Below are 18,008 nucleotides of genomic sequence, written 5' to 3'. Positions count from 1 at the left end.
ACTGCGCTCCCAACGCAGGGTTCAATCCCTAGTCAAGGAACTAGATCCCACATGCCACAACCAAGAGTTTCCATGCCACAACTAAGATCTGACACAGCCAAACAAATAAAAATAAACATTAAAAAAAAAGACCTGAGGTCAAATCTGGGTTCCACCAGGTGGTTCAGCAATCTGAGCCAAGTCATTTTGAGGCCCTCTAAGCCTCAGTTTCCTCATCTCCAACAGGACCTACAAGAACAAATGCAAAAGGTCCTAGACCAGTACAGAAGGGCTCTAAGCACAACCAGCTACATAATCTACAAGTTCAGTGTGAAGTGAAAATATTGGGCTTTTCCCCCAAAATAAAGGATTTCAAGACAGCCATAGCAGAGCTTTAAAGTAATCCCCTTCTAAGGCACAGACCACATACATGTGAAGCTGGCCCTCACCCTAAAAGCCTGGAAGGTTTTATGATGCTATAACATTTTCTCCATGTTTGTTATTCTCCGTCTCCCACATCTGTTTCCCTGTAGATAACAGTTGAAAAAAAAATTCTTCAAAAATAAAGAACCTAAAAAGAAGTCAAATGGCCTTATCAATGTTAAATTTACTTAGGTTGATAATTATACCCTGCTTATATAAGAGAATAATATTCCTATTCTTAGTAAATTCACACTGAGTTATTTAGGGATAAAGAACTAAGTATGCGACTTATTCTCAAATTATTCAGAAAAAGTAAGTGTGTGTGTGTGTGTGTGTGTGTGGTGAGAGAGAGGGGGTATGCAAACATACAATGATGAAGCAAACAGGGTAAAATTTAACAGTAAACAAATCTGGGTAAAGGACATATGGAGGTTCTTTGCTGCACTTTTATTCTTGCGACTTTTCTCTGAGGATAAGTTATTTCCAAAGGAAAAGTAAAGGTCCCATGTGAGCTTTGGCGGAACAAGAGTAACAACAAAAAGAGGTGAGACAGAAGCTCTGTTTAGATGGCAGCACATTTCCTCTTCGTTAACTGCTGAATCTCTAGCACAGAACCCAGGTCAATAAATATTTAAGGCAGGAAGGAGAAAAGGGCAATATCCCATGGGGGAATGAGGGCTCGGAGCAAGGACAAATGACTGATAGTCTACAGCAGCGAACTGCCTCTATTTAGAATGAGACCACAGGCACAAGACGTGCCATGCTTACTGGCTTACTAAGAGTTCACTTAGACCCACCTTGGGCCCACCACTTAACCTTCCCAGGCCTCAGGGTCCTCACTGATAAAATGAGAGAAGTTACTAACTCATACACCAAGTAATTACTGAATGTCTCCCATAAGCCAGGCCCTCAAGTCATGTTCCCTGCTCTCTAGAGCTTTCATTCTGGAAAGAATCTCACAAATGACTACACTAAATAATTTCTTGAGGTCTTTTCCAACCCTGAAAATTCTATATGAAAATTCTGGGGCGTTTTACTTCAAAAATAGGAATGAATTTAACAACTCTCGGAAGAACTCATAACAAATGCATGCTCTCTTAAAGGTGAAAATACACCCAAGATGTCCTATGTTTCATAACTTAAAAATTTGCACACACAGTCAGGGAAATGCCTGGGAGCATATATAATTAAGCCTTCTGCAAATGATCAAGGTGATTTTAGTTGCCAAAATTCTCATTCCTTGACAAGTTACAAATAGCAAGAATTTTAAAAATCTAACTGGGCAAGGTAGCTAGAAAAAAACATTATAAAGATAGAAATAAAAGCAATAAATTTATCAATGAGAAAAAGAACTTTGAAGTGTAGATTAATGATTAGTATTAAAACTACAACATCAAAAGTATTTTAATTTTCTGCTTCATCAGTCCTCCTCATTCACAGTCAACTAGCACAAAAATGGTTACAAAGGCTAATTTTGTTAAAGACCTTGGAGAAAAGAGGAAAGAATTGCTCCTTCATGAATACTAAAGATGATAAAATAGGAAACCAATAACATTTTATCACTTTATATAAATTAATCTAATTTAGAAATAATTTAGTACCATGATTTATGCAGACTTGTTATCTAGCCAAGAAAAATTTTTATATTACTAGTATCAGAAGCATGGTACCTACGGTTGCCAGATATTAAACATCCACATTGATTTATATAATTTAGGAGAAATGGGAAGGGACAGGGGATCAAAAAATATAATTATGAGACTCAAAATGCTCAAAGTAAGGGACATAAGAGAATATTATTTCCCAGATGGGTTCTCAGGAGCTAACACAGGAACATACATCCATGAAAGATGGTTGCAATCACAGGCTACAAGTTGGAATATTGAGACTGCGTATTTGTCCTTGAAAAACAACTATTCACTAACATAATTCACAAAGACCTGGACACTCTTACTATTTCTTGGTAGATGCAAAGAGGGACCTTTTTTATTTTTAGATTTTTTGATGTGTACTATTTCAAAGTCTTTATTGATTTGTTACAATACTGTTTCTGTTTTATGCTTGGATTCTTTGACCCTGAGGCAAGTAGGATCTCAGCTCCCCCAGCAGGGATCAAGTCAGCACTCCCTGCATTGGAAGGTGAAGTCTTAACCACTGGCCTACCAGGGCAGTACTTAAGAGGGACCACTTTAAAGAGTTAACTTCCATAACTAAAGGCTATTCATCTGTGGTTTTACAAAATGGTAGCTTGAAATTTTTTATCCCTGGAAACGAAAAATGTTCTAAATGTCCTTTGGATTCATAGAGTCAACACTTTACCACATAGTAAATTACCAGATAGTGAAATCATTACTTGATCTAAATGCTGCATGGATTATATGACTATTAGCAAAGTTCAGCACCTGTCTCCCCACAGAGAGTTACTAACCACTTGTTAGCCATGAAGACACAAAACAGTCAGGTGGATGTCACCAGATGAGGAGAGGCCTGTCTCACGGAGCCCTGCTGCCCTCAGCGATGGAGGAACCAGGGCGATGCGCGATGCTCAGGCCCTCCTCCAGCAGCCCTGCAATGAACACTTCACACTCACCTGGCCAACACACAGAGATTTTACCATGCTTTCAGGTAAAACTGATTTCACGTCACAATATTCCAATGCTATTAAAAAGATCTAACCGTTTTCAATAATCAGAAAATACAGAGGTTTGCAAGATTTATCTCACAGAAAATCCACTTAGAGTTTCATAATACTCAGTTCAGATCATAAAGGCCAGTTGAGTTGGATTGGCAGAATGTTGGCTTTTAGAATTAACCCTTCTACTAGATGGTTGAATATGAATATGCTTTCTCATCTCTGAAGGAGAGTGGTTTTAGTCAAAGGTTTACAGTGTTCAGAAGGGGCAAGGAGTAACAGATCACTTTGTAATATGATGAAAGCTAAGGACTTTGTTCATAGGAGGGGGATGAAGAAATGTATATGCATATAAACACAGAGTGTCTGGAATACTGTTTTCAGAGATTTTACAACGTCCTGAAGCCCAGCGACAGGTTCTGCTTAGAATTCCCCATGAGATGGCTTCTCAAATCCCTTCTAACTCTGCTATGCCATGCATGCTGTAGGCTGGGGTGTTGCTTATATCCTTAACTATACACACAAGCTTCCATTCTCTCAGTGTGTTGGTTGGTGGAGGTCATTCTCTTCCTCTAACCCCGTTCTTCTAACCTGTTCCTTGAAGAATCAGGACTAATTCCTCACTCACGAGGATGTACACCCAAGCCCAGAACATCTCTCAGAGCAGGGCTGCCCCCTCTTTACTGAGAACTCAAACCACCCGTAGATCTGGGGAAAATGCAAATTCCAATTCAGCAGGTTCAGGCAGGGCTGTGAGTCAGCATTTCTAAGAAGGTCTGAGGGACCCCTCTAGAAGATGCCTCCTCTCAACCCCCACCCCAGTTCCCTAAGCCCCCTTCTCAGCCCTAGGGCAGCTCACCATGGTGTTTCTGTGAAATCCTCAAGTGACTTCTAAAAGGTCTGAAATTCTTTTAAAACATTCAAATCCTTCCCACCTGTCCCCAACCTGCAACTGCTTTAGAAGAAAAAGCTATGTGTAATACATCATTATGTCACAATAGTAGAAAAACTCTGGACTTTAGGCTGACAAACCTGGGTTTGAACACCATAATCTAACAATGTGGTTTCTGGCACAATGTTCACCTCTGTTAGTTTCATCTCTAAAACTGTCTTGTTGAAAAACTTAAAAGAGATAATGCTAGATAGAAATTATTATATATAGGATGGATAAACAACAAAGTCCTACTGGGAACTATATTCAATATCCTATGATAACTATAGTGGAAAAGAGTATGAAAAAGGATATATATGTGTAACTGGAGTCACTCTGCTGTATTGTAGAAATTAATACAACATTATAAATCAACTATACTTCAATAAAGTTTTTTTTTAAAGATAATTCTAGTAAAGCAACCAGCATTGCCAGTCCTAATGACAACCTTGATTCAGCATCAGCCCTAACCTTTCCTGATATAGAAATACCCCAAGAATAGTGGAATATAGAATCCACCAACTCCTCCTGACAAGGTCTAAACTGAAATATCTTAACATCCTCTTTGTGTCCCCCCATATGACTCCAATGTGCAAAGAATGAACTATCATGGAAAACAAGAATGATCTGAGAAGACAAGATTTCTTCTCCTTCACAACTCTGAACTTCTAGCAACAACACAGGGACCTTGAGAATTAGCTTCCTCACATGTGAAGTGAGGCAGAACAAATGTCTACAGGGGCTAAAAAGTTTGCCTTCCACAACAAAATGCATGCACGTCTCTCAATCTCTAAGTAGCCCTTAGTTTTCCAGAGTAGATAAACACAATTCTAATAATACTCAAGATTAATCTGCTGAGCTCCAAACGACGGTACTGTTCTCCCAATTCCTGTGCTTCACATTTATTTCTGCATCCATCCTTTAACCGGTTGTGAACGGTGCAGTCCTCGTTATAGATTAATCAAAGCAAACCATTTATACATTCTGCTTCCTGTTGTTAAGAATCTTCCCAAAGTATTTCTGTTCACCATCAGGAGGCTATGGATAACCTCGTGAGGTCAACTAACACTAAAGGGAATATATGCGTATCATGCAACAAATATCTCAGCTATAAAGTTAAGACAAGTCACACTAAAAGGGCACTAAAAAAGCCCAATATTAGAAGGAATATGAAATAAATCTGTTAGGAAAAAACAACCATATGAAGGGGAGCATATCACTTGCCCTCCCACTCCTCTGCATAAAAGAGTTTCGTGCATCCCTTTTGCTCAGACTAGCAAATAATTACATACTGTTCTCAGTCAGTAAATTAATTTCATTTAGTTTACTGATTAGATCAATATTTTAGTAAATCAACAATCTTAAGGCTTCCTTGGTGGCTCAGTGGTAAACTGCCAGCTAATGCAGGAGACACAGGTTCTATCTCTGGTCTGGGAAGATCCCACATGCCTCGAAGCAACTAGGCCCACGCACCACAACTATTGCGCCTGTGCTCGAGAGACTGGGAGCCACAAGTACTGAAGCTAGGGTGCCTAGACCCCGTGCCCTGCAACCACAGAGGCCACCTCAATGGGGAGCCCAGACACCGCAGCTAGAGAGTAACCCCACCACTGCAGTGAAGGGAGAAGCCCTCCCGGGAGCAAAGACACGGCACAGCCAAAAATAAATAAATAATAAAGTTACCTTTTTTTTTTTAAGGAAAAAAACAAGCAAACAATTTTAGCCCAGTGAGTATCACCCCTCACAATGCATCAAAATCACCCAAAGGTAAACAGACAGAAAGACCCAGACAGAAGAAATGAAAGGATGAAGATGGAGGACTCATCCCGCTCCCAGAGATGATTTAACTAGGACTGGGTAGAACCCAACCACCAGTATCTTTTAAGCACCTCAGCAGATTCTAATGTATAACTAGAGGGGAGAATCACTACTTAGTCTTTGGTTTGTTTTTTTTTTTTAATTAATTTATTTATTTTAATTGGAGGCTAATTACTTTACAATATTGAGAAGGCAAGGGTGGGATGATTTGAGAGAACAGCATTGAAACATGTATATTATCAAGTGTGAAACAGATCGCCAGTCCAGGTTTGATGCATGAGACAGGGTGCTCAGGGCTGGTGCACTGGGATGACCCTGAGGGATCGGATGGGGAGGGAGGTAGGAGGGAGGTTCAGGATGGGGGACACATGTACACCCATGGCGGATTCATGTCAATGTATGGCAAAACCACTAGTCTTTGGTTTTTAAATCACTTTAAGAAAGTACAGACTTAAAACACATACTGAGATTATAGACTACTTCTTCCTATTTCTTTAGTCTTTCCTGAACTCTCCAACTTTTCAACAGTGAGCCTGTATGGCTATCAGAAAAAAATGTGAATAAAAATTAATAGAAAACCACAAAATGCCAAGCATAAATGACTCTTTCATATTTTCTGCTTCTATATTCAAACACACACTTGAATCCATAATCTTATGAGACATCCCCTCCTTCCAAACCTTCAAGATTCAGTATAAAACAGGCTATCATCACAGAAAATAATCATGATCAAATCCGTGAGTTCTATAGTTCTGGTGAGAGAATATGTATTTGCCACCTTAAGTCGGGGGTTTTCAACCCTCCAGAATCTAATTGGTTGCCCCCATTGGAATTATGTGCAGAGTTCTAAAAATTCCCCCAGGCCCAGGCCATAACCCAGAGCAATTAATCAGAACCTCTGGGCTGGGACTTACAGTTTTGGGTTTTTTTTTAACATTCCCAGGTGATTCCAACATGCAACCAAGGCTGGGAACCATTGACTTAAAGAATTAATTAACACAAGTCTCTGGAGATAAGCTTCTACTGGCTTGAAAGCACAGTACCTTGAAACTCTGACACTGGTATAATTTCAAAAAATGGTCACTGTGGATATGCATTGATATTCAACTTCAAGTTGCCAAGGAACAAAACAGCACATTAAATAATAAATGCGTTCACTGTTCTCCTTTATAATTGGGAATAAGTCACCATCTTCTACATTTAAATACAAGAAGTTCTGAAATCACTGTTATATGTCACTCACACATTCTGACCAAGAAAGGAATATGGACAAGACAAAATTTGACAAGAAAAAAAATGTTTTCACAGATTCTACATTTATTCTACCCAAGTAGGTATTATTCTTGGGATAACTTTGCTACCTAGAAGTCAGAATCGTACTCTCATGTTGCCTGAGATTCTCAGATGAAAGGCCTAGATGTGAAAGGCCTAGATGCTCACCATTTTCTTATTTGTGAATCTGAAATAAAAGTGCATCTCTTTAATTTTTAAAGAAGCTCTGTTGTGCTTGATTATTCTCACCATGCACCCCCAGGCCTCCTTTCCTCCTCCCTTACTGAGGAAACTGGTGCTTTGGTTTTGGTGCAGATCTATTCTCTGCTCTCTGGGGTAAGAATTAGCCCACAGATAACACTCACTTCTGTGCCTGAAGACTTTCCAGACCCAAGCAGCAGACAATTTTAATAGTATGCAAAACACTGCAATTAAACAGCTTTTATTAACTGTTATTTTTACACGGACAAAACCTCTATTTTCACAGGTTTGTACTGTGAAATGTGCTCAGTCGTGGCCAACTCTTTGCGACCCCATGGACTGTAGCCCACCAGGTTCCTTTGTCCATGGAATTTTCCAGGCAAGAATACTGGAGTGGGTTGCCATTTCCTTCTCCAGGAGATCTTCCTGACACAGGGATTGAACCCTAGTCTCCTGCATTGCAGGCAGATTCTTTACCACCGTGCCAAGTGGGAAGCCAAGGAGAGATTAAATCGCCCTTCATCTGGCTGTCCACCAATTCCTCTCCCAGTATATATAACCAACAGGGAAATTCCGGAGGGTATTATTAAATGAATTCAAAACGTCTAAGAAATTCTTTTGAAGAAATGGATTCATCCTTTTCCACTTTGAGGCATTACACACTTGTAATCACCTTTTCTAGAGCATACTAGGATTCTCAGCAGACTGGCCCTTTCCTTCTCAGTCCCAGGAAGGAATGGTTTAGGTGTATTGGGTGTATCCTTTTGTTCTCCAAGCCAGAAGCACGAGGGGAGAAGAGAGTGTGCGGCGGGAGAACTGACGCATTCCACGGCACAAAGATCACAGGCCAAACTTAAGAGTGCAAAAAATAATGAAACAGGCGGTTCTGACCTCCCCTATTAAAATGAGTAAATTCATTCAGCAACATTTTATTAAACACCTCAGCAGTAAAGAATCCCGCAATGCAGGAGATGAGGATTCAATTCCAGGTTGGGAAGATCCCCTGGAGGAAGGCATGGCAACCCACCCCAGTATTCTTGCCTTGGAGAATCCCATGGACAGAGGAGCCTAGCAGGCTACAGTCCATAGGGTCACAGAGTCAGACACGACTGAAGCGACTTAGCACACAAGCATGCACACGCAATGCCACTCTGTGTACTGGAGATGCAAGTGACAACATTCTCTGCTACCCTGGGAGTCAGAATACAAGGAAGACAGAAATTAAACTGGTTATCACATATCTGTTTTACTACAACAGTGATGATGCAACAAGGCAGCAATACAGGGTGATGGGGTAGCATAAAAGGGGGGCTGATCTGGTCTGGGAAGTCAGTATAAACTTCTCTTAAGGGGACCCTTAATCTGGGCTCTGAAGGATGGGGTGACAGCCAGCCAAGCAAAGAAGGAGTTAGTTTTGTGGGCAAGGAATGCGAAAGTCAGCATAGCTGTGGTGCAAAGAAAGAGGGGAAGAAAGAGGAGACTGGCAAGGCAGTTAGGTACCAGTGGGAAGAGGCAGTTTTGCCCCAGACATACTGAGTGTGAGGACCGGCAGGCATCAGTGGAGCCGTCAGGTAGGAAGATGGACATCTGAGCGTGGTGCAGAGGAGGAGCCGTCTAAGCCAGGGACACAATGATGGGAGCTATGGATGCAGAGATGGGAACTGAAGCTGCAAGAGTGGGTGAAAAATACACCAGGCGATGGGCTTCCGATTTTTAAAAAATCTGAATATCCCTTTGAAATCAACAGTTTGCACTTATAACAACCCCAATCATATCTGCTTCAAGGAACGAGCCCTAAAGAACATATAAACTATCACGATTCAATTGGATGACTTCTCATGGACACAGATAAAGGACCAAACTGGAATTTTCAATCTTTGTTTGTGATTATAAATACAATCACTAATAATTATTACTTTGGTCAAAGAAAAAAAAAATCTGGATCTTTTGTGTAACTAAATTAAATAATTATGCTGCCCTGGAAGAACCCTGAATCTACTTGTGGAAAGACATTTCATCCTCCCATTAATCTCTGCACATACATTAGGCACAGAATAGGAAAGACAATGAGGAAAATGAGAGAGCAGAGGAAAATTAATTATAATTATGGAAATTCAGCTTAAAGAACAAAGGCTTAAATTTGTAACACAGCTCTAAGGGGACATAATTCTCATAAGTAACCATTTAAAACGTGAGAAGTCTGCAAATCAGAAGGAAAAGTTGACTGTTTATTAAATACATTTCTTCTAACTTAGTAAGTGGAAAATTGGTATTCCCAAGCATAAAGGAATAAAACAATCAGTAGCCTGCCTGCTTGGCTGGACTCCCAGTGACCAGAGGTTTGAGAGAATTTGAGAGATTATCGGGAAAGGCCAGCCAAGGATATCACTTAACCCAACAGGCTCATTGCAGACAACAACTAAAGCTTCAAAGACTGAACACTGTTCACTTCTCATCCACCAGGGCTTGCCAGGTGTCCAGATCTTCAATTTGCCATTTTTGTACACACTCCACCTGGGTCTTTTCATGCCCTCCATCATTACAAAATGTGAATGACCTTGACCCAGAAAGCATGACAAAAGAGAATACGGTGGGTCCAGTCACCCCCCAGAAGCCCACTGAATCAGATTCCCAACGGGAAAAGAGGCTGAGACATCGCCCCATGGATTTTTATAAATCTGATTATTGTTTCGTTCTGATTAGTCCAGATACACAATCTTACAAGAAGCAAGCACCAGTACCTTTGGGAAAAGGACATCACGTGAATCCAAAATGTTAGTGGACAAAGACTGGCCTGAGGTGGCTCTAGAGAGGACCAAGGAGAACTGCCAGGGGTAAGGAGGGTAGGATTCCATCTATTCAAAATCACACGGCCTGAGTCCCTATTACGTGTACAGCCTAGCACATGGGATAGCACAGACAGTACTCTGAGAATTAAAACCAGAGCACCAGTCGCTCCCAGAGACAAGCTGGGGAAGAGCTCATTTCAGCTCAGTTCAGTCACTCAGTCGTGTCCGACTCCTCGCTACCCCATGGGCTGCAGCACGCCAGGCTTCCCTGTCCATCACCAACTCCCAGAGCTTACTCAAACTCATATCCATCCAGTTAGTGATGCCATCCAACCATGGCATCCTCTGTTGTCCCTTTCTCCTCCTGCCCTCAATCTTTCCCAGCATCAGGGTCTTTTCCAGTGGGTCAGTTCTTCACATCAAGTGGCCAAAGTACTGGAGTTTCAGCTTCAACATCAGGCCTTCCAATGAATATTTAGGACTGATTTCCTTTAGGATGGACTGGTTTGATCTCCTTGCAGTTCAAGGGACTCTCAAGAGTCTTCTCCAACACCACAGTTCAAAATCATCAATTCTTCGGTACTCAGCTTTCTTTACAGTCCAACTCTCACATCCATACATGACTACTGGAAAAACCATAGCTTTGACTAGATGGACCTTTGTTGGCCAAGTAATGTCTCTATAAAAGAATAATGCAGATAATTCAGAGAGGCTTCCTAAGGCTTATGGGGGTAGCGCCTGTAACAGTGTGAGAAGAGACAGACAGTGGTCTGGGAGTAGGACAGGAGCAACTTCATACCCGACCCATCCTCCAAAGCCCGCAGAAATCCACGTGCAGAAACATGGAGATAAGAAAAAGCGCAGGGACCAGGCAGTCACCCGCGCCCCCTCACCAAGAGTCCTCAGGGCAAAGGAAGCCAGGCCTCAGCTAGAGGGAATTAGATATGGACATCGTGTGGGGTTGAAGGGAGACAGCAGGTGCTCTCTGTAGAGTCCTAGGTGACAGGATGAAACCAAATATTCACAGAAGATGGAACCAGAATCTTGATCATCTCACCACCAACGACAAACAAACAGGGGCTGGGGTGTGGCTCAAAGGCCTTTGCTTCCCCGATCTCTCTTCCTAGTATCAAAATCTGAGGATTTTGAATTCTTCTTCAAGGGGAAGAACTATAGCAGGGCCAGAAGAATGCCCACCCTCAGCCCCAAGCCAGGGGTAAGGGAGGAGACAGGATTTAAATGAGTTTGACTTTAGTATTTCAAACTGGACTAGACCCTCAAGTAGGCTTCCCAGGTGGCACAGTGGTAAAGAACCCACCTGCCAATGCAGGAGATACAGGAGCCTTGGGTTCAATCCCTGGGTCGGAAAGATCCCCTGGAGTAGGAAATGGAACCCACTCCAGTATTCTTGCCTGGAGAATTTCATGGGCAGAGGAGCCTGGCAGGCTACAGTCTATAGGGTCACAAAGAGTCAGGAGCAACTGAGCATGCATGAGCACACAACACCTCAATAACCAAAAGTAGCCAAAAAGTATTAATAGAATTTGCCCAAGATGTTGCAAAGATTATTTTTCAAAGTGAAAAATAAAACAGTTTTGTATATGTTAGTGTTAGTCGCTTAGTTGTGTCCAACTCGTTGTGATTTCATGGTCAGTAACGCTTCAGGCTCCTCCGTCCATGGGATTTCCCAGGCAAGAATACTGGAGTGGGTTGTCACTTCCTTCTCCAGGAGATCTTCCCAACCCAGGGATCAAACCCAGGTCTCCTGCATTGCAGGCAGGTTCTTTACCATCTGAGCCACCAGGAAAGCTGTTTTATCTTTTAGTAATTGGTGAAAAATAAAACAACTTTGTGTATATGCTACAGTAAATTGAGAATGCTCAATAAATAAGTTATAAATGGAATGCCCATCATGAAGAAAGAAAAAAAGGGGGGGGGGAAGAGGAATAAAGATAATGAATTTTGAATTTTGATATAAAAAGCATTTCGCTGAGGCTTTGAGAATTTTCTCTGTCTCCAAGAGATGAAGGAAGACCATCACATAACCAAAAGGTTATCGAGTAAGCCTGCCTCACCAGCTCACAATAAAGTTTATGTCTAACTACATACCAGTGTCTCCTTTTGCTAAGGCCCGAATGGCGAACCCTGACTTGTCCCAAGTGAGGAATAAGCACATAGACCAGTTTGGTTGCTTTGCTGTTTTTGTTCAACTCTTTGCAACCCGATGGACTGCAGAACGCCAGGTTTCCCTGCCCCTCATCATCTCGTGGAGCTCGCTCAAACTCATGTCTATTGAGTCGATGATGGTCAGTTAATTCATAGCAAATTCCTCAAACAGCCTCTATTTAAAAGTGGCCTGAGGAGGGGAGGTGGGGAAACAAGCATTTCTTGACATTTTAACACTTAGGGAGAAGTTTAGAGGTCATCTGTCCTAAATAGCAGCATTTGCTGACATGGAAACTTGGTCCAAAGCACAAAGTTTGCAGCAACCCAGTTGGAGGTGACCCCGGCAAGAGGCCTCGCTCTCTCTGCTGGCCGTCACTGCCTCTGGCTATTTGCAAGATGCCCTTAACATCACAGACCTGTCCTCTGTGCTCTCTGCCTGAGTATGGAGCTAAAGGGGAATCCACTGGGCAAAGCTGCTTCCAAAATTAGTTCTATTAAATTTACAACACTTATATATATTATACATTCTCTCCTTTAAGGCCTTTTTTTTTTTTAACTCTTTGTCTCAATTTGTCTTTGAAATTTTTTCCATGTAGTGTTCCTCTCCAAGAAATGATACTTTTGATCTTGATGATGCCCACAATATCTTGACTATCATTACATTAGTAGGTATTCTCTATGCACTGGTATTTTTCTGGACCCAGAAGAGGATGTTTATACAGCCATTGGCTGGAAAAGCTAGGCTTTGATTCAGTAAAGTAATGATACTCTATTAAAAAAAAATAATAGTAGGTAATAACGCCCAAAACCCCTAAAGCAGGCAGGCTACTTAAGTCATAACTTGCTAATAAACTGGCCTAAATTAATGAGAACCCTAATTCACTTCTATACAACTTCATTCTCCTTGCATATTTACCAGGCAGGATCTGACAGTATGGAATTCCAGTGAGGTAAACCTCTCCACTCTTCTTCTGTGAATAAATGACATTTGTCCTAAAAACCTGTCAGTCCTTGCTACTGGTCTGCCTGTGGTCAGGAAGGACTTAGGAACACACACACACACACACAACCCAACCCCCAACCACCTCCCCCCAAAGGGACATGCTGCTTTTTGCCAGCGCAAAGGTAACTACAAATTTTACAGTCAAATAAGAATCTTACTTAGGTCGCTTTTCCAATATCACAATTATAACACGCAGTGCTAGAAATAAATATTAAGTCACCTCCAAGGTGACTTGGAGAAACTCAAATGTTTGAAAAAGTTTATGTACATTAGAAATTATATATGTTAAACAGCAAATATACTGACAATTGGTTTAAGAATCTGTGTCCTAAGTCAGAAAAAAATGAAGCAATTCATGACAGCCAAGAGAAAGAGCTGAGAATACAGGTCATTTTCAAATGAGAACAATTTACAAAAATATAAGCCATTAAAGCAAGGTTCATACTGCACAAATTATTCTTTGCCCAAGTTTTTTCTCTATATCAAACAAATTAGAAACAAAGTCCAACTAGAAAAAGCCTCTAGCAATTGGCTTCTTTGATAGGCTTATAATCCCTTTGGATTCAACAGACTCACTAAAAATCGGGGCAAAGGACAGACAATTGGGAAATTAAAATAAAAAAAAAAAAAACCTCATCATGATTCCTACCAGAGGTCTTCTCCTCAGTGACACAGAATTAAGTCAATTCAACCAGCTCATTACTGTTAGCCAGCACCCTCCATTTCCTACCTGTTCAAAATATTCTATTCCTAGGTCAGGACTGTTGCAAAAATGAGAAAAGATAAAAGACTGGACAGAAACTGAAGGTTAGTGTTACTCTTTGGTTTGTGGGATTGTGGGTAATTTTCTGCATTGTTTCCAATGAGAACTCACCTCCTCTATATTCAGAAAAGGAGGCTCTGAATGCACTTTATGAACTGTGAAACAGTATACAAATGTTACATTTTTATTTTTACTTTTATTGACTTCTATAACCCACCCGTAAGCTATGTGAGAGCTTGCAGGCGCTCAGTGGCTTTAGAGAACTCCAGAAAAACATCTACTTCTGTTTTATTGACTATGCCAAAGCCTTTGACTGTGTGGATCACAACAAACTGTGGAAAATTCTTAAAGAGATGGGAATACCAGACCACCTTATCTGCCTCCCGAGAAATCTGTATGCAGGTCAAGAAGCAACAGTTAGAACCAGACATGGAACAATGGACTGGTTCCAAATTGGGAAAGGAGTACGTCAAGGCTGTATATTGTCACCCTGCTTATTAACTGATATGCAGAGTACATCATGCAAAATGCTAGGCTAGATGAAACTCAAGTTGGAATCAAGATTGTTGGGAGAAATATCAATAACCTCAGATATGCAGATGACACCACCCTTATGGCAGAAAGTGAAGAGAAACTAAAAAGCCTCTTGATGAAAGTGAAAAGAGGAGAGTGAAAAAGCTGGCTTAAATTCAACATTCAAACAATGAAGATGATGGCATCCAGTCCCATCATTTGATGGCAAATAGATGGGAAAACAATGGAAACAGTGAGAGACTTTATTTTCTTGGGCTCCAAAATCACTGCAGATGGTGACTGCAGCCATGAAATTAAAAGACACTTGCTCCTTGGAAGAAAAGCTATGACAAACCTAGACAGCATATGAAAAAGCAGAGACATTACTTTACCGACAAAGGTCCGTCTAGTCAAGGCTATGGTTTTTCCAGTAGTCATTTATGGATGTGAGAGTTGAACCATAAAGAAAGCTAAGTGCCAAACAACTGATGTTTTTGAACTGTGGTGTTGGAGAAGACTCTTGAGAATCCCTTGGACTGAAAGGAGATCCAACCAGTCAATCCTAAAGGAAATCAGTCCTAAATATTCATTGGAAGGCCTGATGCTGAAGCTAAAACTCCAATACTTGGGCCACCTGATGCGAAGAACTGACTCACTGGAAAAGACCCTGATGCTAGAGATTGAGGGCAGGAGGAGAAGGGGACAACAGAGGATGACATGGTTGGATGGCATCACTAACTGGATGGATATGAGTTTGAGTAAGTTCCAGGAGTTGGTGATGGACAGGGAAGCCTTGTTCATGGGGTCGCAAAGAGTTGGACATGCCTGAACTACTGAACTGAGTGGCTTTAGTCATGTCCCACTCTTTGCGACCCCATGAACAATAGCCTGCCAGGCTTCTCTGTCCCTGGGACTTTCCCAGCAAAAATACTGGAGTGGGTTGCCATGCCCTCCTCCAGGAGGTCTTCCCAACCCAGATCTCCGTCATTCAAGGTGGAGTCTTTATCACTGAGCTACCAGAGCAGCCCACCTAGTCCTCATTTTAACCTGGCTCTTTTCTCCTGGGAATACTACTTAAGTATGCATATTCTAAAAGTTTCTTATCTTGCAGAGGAAATGGTTCTTTTCTGTTTATAATGAATGGGGTTTTGTTTCTTTTTGTTTGCCTTGCTTATGTAAGGAGAGTTACCAGCAGACCTGGAGAAGCTCCTCTAAAAGAAATCTGACCTTTCTAACTCAACACGTCCCGTCCCCTATCTTTTCTCAGAAATGTTTAGACGTTCTCTATAAAAATGATATCACTAGTGCTCCCTTGGCTTAAAATACACTAAGAAGCCTCACAATTCTCCCTTCAGTTAAAGAAACCCCTGTCTTCACAGGCGTTACTTTTCTGCAGAGGTAAACACAGCGCAAGAGCAGAAGCATCATTCCTTCCTGAATGTGCCTTTGGCACAGAGATCCAAAATGATATTTTATACTCTCAGAAATACTTAAGGTTACTGCTTTATTACAAATGAAGAGAATCATAATTCTAATTGGTTTTAATCCTTTTAATCTTGAGAAGATTTGCTATCTCTAAATCCTCTCAAAAGAGTAATTTTTCAATGTAAGAAGGAACCAACTTATATTTTAAGTATTCTGCTGCCCCCTTGTGTATCTCACGTTTAGAGACAAGACGGCTCACGGAACACACACACATGTCATCCTCAGAAATACTTCAATGGAATCTCAGAGACCAGAACTGCAAAGAACCTAAAAAATTATGGAGAACGGCACACTCATTTCACAGAGGAGAAAACTGAGATCTGAAGGACTATATAACTTGGTCAAGATCAGATATGGTTAGTTAATAGCCGAGCAAACACTGCTGAATAGAACTCCAACCTCTCAGAATGTTAATTGCTCTATTAAAATGGAGATGGAGCCTGGAAGAAAACAGTGGGGTTCTGGAGTTAAGCAGATATGAGTTTGATTTTAGATCACCATTTTGCAACGTCCGCAAACCTCTTTCCCCATCCATAAAATGGGATGAATAATAACTATGGCAAAGGTGTTAAAAGGATTTGGTAGGACCGTGTTTCTCAAGCCATCAGCATAACTACCAACAATACAGTAATTCACTAAGTGGTAACACAACTATAAAAATACACAGAAAATTATTTTTAGGTTGTTAGAGCCTTTAGATGTCTGAACAAAGGTATTCTAAGATAACGAATGAATAAAACCTGAACTTTTTCAAAACTCGCACAAAACTTGGAAAAAGAATGCAATTTTTCTAACTCCTGTGTTTCCTTGATTATCATTTTTTATTATTATTACAAGTAAACTTGTAACAGAAAATACCACACTTTGTAACAGCAAACAAATTTGTAAATTTTTAACAGCAAACACTGTATAGAGATGATGCTAGGAACAGGGTCCTTAGATGAGGCTCACAGGAAAACAAAGCGGAACTCAGTGCCAAGGTGTTAAGTCACAATATTTTCATCTCCTTTGCTAAGAGGTCTTCACCGATACAATGCTGAGAGAGACTCAGCCTGGAACGGTAGAGGCTAAAATATTAGATCTGACTTTGCTAATAACTGGTTATGCCAACTTGGGCTGGTCTTTTCCTCTCTTCCTCCTTTTCTTGACCTGTAAATGAAGGCATCCTCTATCTAGCAAAGTTCCATAGCAAGGTGGTATAATGAACGTGAAAAAAAATGGCAAAGCATGCTTTGCCAAAGTAAAGTTTATCTTAAAGTTAATTTAAAACAATAAAAAAATACTATGTCTGCACTAACTTGAGGAAGAAAAACCAAACTGACAGAGGGGAAGGCAGCTTAGGTTAAGGCTTCTGCTCGGCAGCACTCCACTCCTCATGAAATATCTCTTCTCGATACAGTTCCACTAGCTCTTGATGGAGATCACTCCCAAAATCCTGCCAACACACGCGTCTCAACTCTTGAGTCAATTTCACCCAAGGGCATCCTGATATTAGGATTGACAGAGCTTACCCCTAACTGTCTATCAGCAGGGTAACAGCAATTCATCTTAGTTTGTCATGAAAATGACTAATGTCGACCATTCTGATTTACAGCCACACTTGTCCGCCCTGTTACATGAAAATGACTAGTGTCGACCATTCTGATTTACAGCCACACTCGTTCACCCTGTCCCGGTTACGTGCCGTGACCTGCTCCGTTCTGTACGGTGCCTGATAGAACGCACACACCAGGCTGGTTATAAGCCCTGATTGATGATCCACCAATATTAACTGAATACTACCTGTGCGTCCAGCCCCTCAAATTTCAAACATCAGAAAGGAAGGAATATGACTGGAGTTGACAGCACAGAAGAGGAGGAAAAGCCCTGACACAAACTAACTTTCAAGGTAGAAAGTGATGATGCGGTTGCGGTTGTTGCGGTGAGGCATGCCAATTCCAATTGTGGGCAAGGAGTCCTGTGGGGCTTCTTGGGTAATTTTTTCATCAGCAAGTTAACTCAAGCTCTTGGTTCAACCCAATAATTATACCACA

The 18,008-nt window shown here is 41.1% G+C and overlaps 1 protein-coding gene across 3 annotated transcripts in view; it reads right to left on the bottom strand.

Annotated features, from left to right (window-relative positions):
• PLCH1 (phospholipase C eta 1) overlaps positions 1–18,008 on the bottom strand; it is a 227,446-nt gene that overhangs the window by 183,304 nt on the left and 26,134 nt on the right. The window lies entirely within an intron of this gene.

Source organism: Cervus canadensis, chromosome 7 (genome assembly GCF_019320065.1).
Source record: "Cervus canadensis isolate Bull #8, Minnesota chromosome 7, ASM1932006v1, whole genome shotgun sequence".
Classification (NCBI taxonomy): domain Eukaryota; kingdom Metazoa; phylum Chordata; class Mammalia; order Artiodactyla; family Cervidae; genus Cervus; species Cervus canadensis.
This window is presented reverse-complemented; position numbering and strand designations above follow the sequence as displayed.